The sequence below is a fragment of the Bufo gargarizans genome, unplaced genomic scaffold (assembly GCF_014858855.1).
Source record: "Bufo gargarizans isolate SCDJY-AF-19 unplaced genomic scaffold, ASM1485885v1 fragScaff_scaffold_573_pilon, whole genome shotgun sequence".
Classification (NCBI taxonomy): Eukaryota; Metazoa; Chordata; class Amphibia; order Anura; family Bufonidae; genus Bufo; species Bufo gargarizans.
The window spans coordinates 251,481-257,480 of NW_025334138.1; positions in this window are offsets into that span (position 1 = coordinate 251,481).

Consider the following 6,000-nt stretch of genomic DNA (forward strand, 5'->3'; position numbering starts at 1 on the left):
ACATACTATCACCCCCCTCCTCAGGGCTCTAAGGGGCACCTTCTCCTGGCACACTGCCCACCATACATACTATCACCCCCCTCCTCAGGGCTCTAAGGGGCACCTTCACCTGGCACACTGCCCGCCCTACATACTATCACCCCCCTACTCAGGGCTCTAAGGGGCACCTTCACCTGGCACACTGCCCGCCCTACATACTATCACCACCCTCCTCAGGGCTCTAAGGGGCACCTTCTCCTGGCACACTGCCCACCATACATACTATCACCCCCCTCCTCAGGGCTCTAAGGGGCACCTTCACCTGGCACACTGCCTGCCCTGCATACTATCACCCCATCCTCAGGGCTCTATAGGGCACCTTCACCTGGCACACTGCCCGCCCTACATACTATCACCCCCTCCTCAGGGCTCTATGGGGCACCTTCACCTGGCACACTGCCCGCCCTACATACTATCACCCCATCCTCAGGGCTCTAAGGGGCACCTGGCACACTGCCCGCCCTACATACTATCACCCCATCCTCAGGGCTCTATGGGGCGCCTTCATCTGGCACACTGCCCGCCCTACATACTATCACCCCCCTCCTCAGGGCTCTATGGGGCATCTTCACCTGGCACACTGCCCGCCCTAAATACTATCACCTCTTCTTCAGGGCTCTATGGGGCACCTTCACCTGGCACACTGCCTGCCATTCATATTATCACCCCCCTCCTCAGGGCTCTAAGGGGCACCTTCTCCTGGCACACTACCCACCATACATACTATCACCCCCCTCCTCAGGGCTCTAAGGGGCACCTTCACCTGGCACACTGCCCGCCCTACATACTATCACCCCCCTCCTCAGGGCTCTAAGGGGCACCTTCTCCTGGCACACTGCCCACCATACATACTATCACCCCCCTCCTCAGGGCTCTAAGGGGCACCTTCTCCTGGCACACTGCCCACCATACATACTATCACCACCCTCCTCAGGGCACTATGGGGCACCTTCACCTGGCACACTGCCCGCCCTACATACTATCACCCCCCTCCTCAGGGCTCTAAGGGGCACCTTCACCTGGCACACTGCCCGCCCTGCATACTATCACCCCATCCTCAGGGCTCTATAGGGCACCTTCACCTGGCACACTGCCCGCCCTACATACTATCACCACCCTCCTCAGGGTTCTAAGGGGCACCTTCACCTGGCACACTGCCCGCCCTACATACTATCACCCCCTCCTCAGGGCTCTAAGGGGCACCTTCATCTGGCACACTGCCCGCCCTGCATACTATCACCCCATCCTCAGGGCTCTATAGGGCACCTTCACCTGGCACACTGCCTGCCCTACATACTATCACCACCCTCCTCAGGGTTCTAAGGGGCACCTTCACCTGGCACACTGCCCGCCCTACATACTATCACCCCCCTCCTCAGGGTTCTAAGGGGCACCTTCACCTGGCACACTGCCCGCCCTACATACTATCACCCCCCTCCTCAGGGCTCTAAGGGGCACCTTCACCTGGCACACTGCCCGCCCTACATACTATCACCCCCCTCCTCAGGGCTCTAAGGGGCACCTTCACCTGGCACACTGCCCACCATACATACTATCACCCCCCTCCTCAGGGCTCTATGGGGCACCTTCACCTGGCACACTGCCCGCCCTACATACTATCACCCCCCTCCTCAGGGCTCTATGGGGCACCTTCACCTGGCACACTGCCCGCCCTACATACTATCACCCCCCTCCTCAGGGCTCTATGGGGCACCTTCACCTGGCACACTGCCCGCCCTACATACTATCACCCCCCTCCTCAGGGCTCTATGGGGCACCTTCACCTGGCACACTGCCCGCCCTACATACTATCACCCCCCTCCTCAGGGCTCTAAGGGGCACCTTCACCTGGCACACTGCCCGCCCTACATACTATCACCCCCCTCCTCAGGGCTCTAAGGGGCACCTTCACCTGGCACACTGCCCGCCCTACATACTATCACCCCCCTCCTCAGGGCTCTATGGGGCACCTTCACCTGGCACACTGCCCGCCCTACATACTATCACCCCCCTCCTCAGGGCTCTATGGGGCACCTTCACCTGGCACACTGCCCGCCCTACATACTATCACCCCCCTCCTCAGGGCTCTAAGGGGCACCTTCACCTGGCACACTGCCCGCCCTACATACTATCACCCCCCTCCTCAGGGCTCTATGGGGCACCTTCACCTGGCACACTGCCCGCCCTACATACTATCACCCCCCTCCTCAGGTCTCTATGGGGCACCTTCACCTGGCACACTGCCCGCCCTACATACTATCACCCCCCTCCTCAGGGCTCTATGGGGCACCTTCACCTGGCACTCTGCCCGCCCTACATACTATCACCACCCTCCTCAGGGCTCTAAGGGGCACCTTCACCTGGCACTCTGCCCGCCCTACATACTATCACCACCCTCCTCAGGGCTCTAAGGGGCACCTTCACCTGGCACACTGCCCGCCCTACATACTATCACCACCCTCCTCAGGGCTCTAAGGGGCACCTTCACCTGGCACACAGCCCGCCCTACATACTATCACCCCCCTCCTCAGGGCTCTATGGGGCATCTTCACCTGGCACACTGCCCGCCATTCATACTATCATCCCCCTCCTCAGGGCTCTATGGGGCACCTTCACCTGGCACACTGCCCGCCCTACATACTATCACTCCCCTCCTCAGGGCTCTATAGGGCACCTTCACCTGGCACACTGCCCGCTTTACATACTATTACCCCCCTCCTCAGGGCTCTATGGGGCACCTTCACCTGGCACACTGCCCGCTTTACATACTATCACCCCCCTCCTCAGGGCTCTATGGGGCACCTTCATCTGGCGCACTGCCCGCCCTACATACTATCACCCCCTCTTCAGGGCTCTATGGGGCACCTTCCCCTGGCACACTGCCCGCTCCACATACTATCACCACCCTCCTCAGGGCTCTACGGGGCACCTTCACCTGGCACACTGCCCACTTTACATACTATCACCCCCTCTTCAGGGCTCTATGGGTCACTTTCCCCTGGCACACTGCCCGCTCTACATACTATCACCCCCCTCCTCAGGGCTCTAAGGGGCACCTTCACCTGGCACACTACCCGCCATACATACTATCACCACCCTCCTCAGGGCTCTAAGGGGCACCTTCACCTGGCACACTGCCCGCCCCGCATACTATCACCCCCCTCCTCAGGGCTCTATTGGGCACCTTCACCTGGCACACTGCCCGCCTTACATACTATCACCACCCTCCTCAGGGCTCTATGGGGCACCTTCACCTGGCACACTGCCCACCTTACATACTATCACCCACATCCTCAGGGCTCTAAGGGGCACCTTCACCTGGCACCCCTCCTCAGGGCTCTATTGGGCACCTTCACCTGGCACTCTGTCCGCCCTGCATACTATCACCCCCCTCCTCAGGGCTCTATTGGGCACCTTCACCTGGCACTCTGCCCGCCCTGCATACTATCACCACCCTCCTCAGGGCTCTATGGGGCACCTTCACCTGGCACACTGCCCACCTTACATACTATCACCCCCCTCCTCAGGGCTCTATTGGGCACCTTCACCTGGCACACTGCCCGCCCTACATACTATCACCCACATCCTCAGGGCTCTAAGGGGCACCTTCACCTGGCGCACTACCCGCCATACATACTATCACCCCCCTCCTCAGGGCTCTATGGGACACCTTCACCTGGCACACTGCCCACCTTACATACTATCACCCCACTGCTCAGGGCTCTATGGGGCACCTTCACCTGGCACACTGCCTGCCCTGCAAACTATCACCCCCTCCTCAGGGCTCTATTGGGCACCTTCACCTGGCACTCTGCCCGCCATGCATACTATCACCACCCTCCTCAGGGCTCTATGGGGCACCTTCGCCTGGCACCCCTCCTCAGGGCTCTATTGGGCACCTTCACCTGATACACTGTCCGCCCTGCATACTATCAACACCCTCCTCAGGGCTCTATGGGGCATCTTCACCTGGCACACTGCCCACCTTACATACTATCACCCCCCTCCTCAGGGCTCTATGGGGCACCTTCACCTGGCACACTGCCCGCCTTACATACTATCACCCCACTGCTCAGGGCTCTATGGGGCACCTTCACCTGGCACTCTGCCCGCCCTGCATACTATCACCCCCTCCTCTGGGCTCTATGGGGCACCTTCACCTGGCACACTGCCCACCCTGCATACTATCACCCCCTCCTCAGGGCTCTATAGGGCACCTTCACCTGGCACTCTGCCCGCCCTGCATACTATCACCACCCTCCTCAGGGCTCTATGGGGCACCTTCACCTGGCACACTGCCCACCTTACATACTATCACCCACATCCACAGGGCACTATGGGGCACCTTCACCTGGCACACTGCCCACCTTACATAATATCACCCCCCTCCTCAGAGCTCTATGGGGCACCTTCACCTGGCACACTGCCCACCTTACATACTATCACCCCCCTCCTCAGGGCTCTATGGGGCACCTTCACCTGGCACACTGCCCACCTTACATACTATCACCACCCTCCTCAGGGCTCTATGGGGCACCTTCACCTGGCACACTGCCCACCTTACATACTATCACCCACATCCACAGGGCACTATGGGGCACCTTCACCTGGCACACTACCCGCCATACATACTATCACCACCCTCCTCAGGGCTCTAGGGGGCACCTTCACCTGGTGCACTGCCCACCTTACATACTATCACCACCCTCCTCAGGGCTCTATTGGGCACCTTCACCTGGCACACTACCCGCCATACATACTATCACCCCCCTCCTCAGGGCTCTATGGGGCACCTTCACCTGGCACACTGCCCGCCCTACATACTATCACCCCCCTCCTCAGGGCTCTAAGGGGCACCTTCACCTGGCACACTGCCCGCCCTACATACTATCACCCCCCTCCTCAGGGCTCTATGGGACACCTTCACCTGGCACACTGCCCACCTTACATACTATCACCCCACTGCTCAGGGCTCTATGGGGCACCTTCACCTGGCACACTGCCTGCCCTGCAAACTATCACCCCCTCCTCAGGGCTCTATTGGGCACCTTCACCTGGCACTCTGCCCGCCATGCATACTATCACCACCCTCCTCAGGGCTCTATGGGGCACCTTCGCCTGGCACTCTGCCCGCCATGCATACTATCACCCCCCTCCTCAGGGCTCTATTGGGCACCTTCACCTGATACACTGTCCGCCCTGCATACTATCAACACCCTCCTCAGGGCTCTATGGGGCATCTTCACCTGGCACACTGCCCACCTTACATACTATCACCCCCCTCCTCAGGGCTCTATGGGGCACCTTCACCTGGCACACTGCCCGCCTTACATACTATCACCCCACTGCTCAGGGCTCTATGGGGCACCTTCACCTGGCACTCTGCCCGCCCTGCATACTATCACCCCCCTCCTCTGGGCTCTATGGGGCACCTTCACCTGGCACACTGCCCACCCTGCATACTATCACCCCCTCCTCAGGGCTCTATAGGGCACCTTCACCTGGCACTCTGCCCACCCTGCATACTATCACCACCCTCCTCAGGGCTCTATGGGGCACCTTCACCTGGCACACTGCCCACCTTACATACTATCACCCACATCCACAGGGCACTATGGGGCACCTTCACCTGGCACACTGCCCACCTTACATAATATCACCCCCCTCCTCAGGGCTCTATGGGGCACCTTCACCTGGCACACTGCCCACCTTACATACTATCACCACCCTCCTCAGGGCTCTATGGGGCACCTTCACCTGGCACACTGCCCACCTTACATACTATCACCCACATCCACAGGGCACTATGGGGCACCTTCACCTGGCACACTACCCGCCATACATACTATCACCACCCTCCTCAGGGCTCTAGGGGGCACCTTCACCTGGTGCACTGCCCACCTTACATACTATCACCACCCTCCTCAGGGCTCTATTGGGCACCTTCACCTGGCACACTAC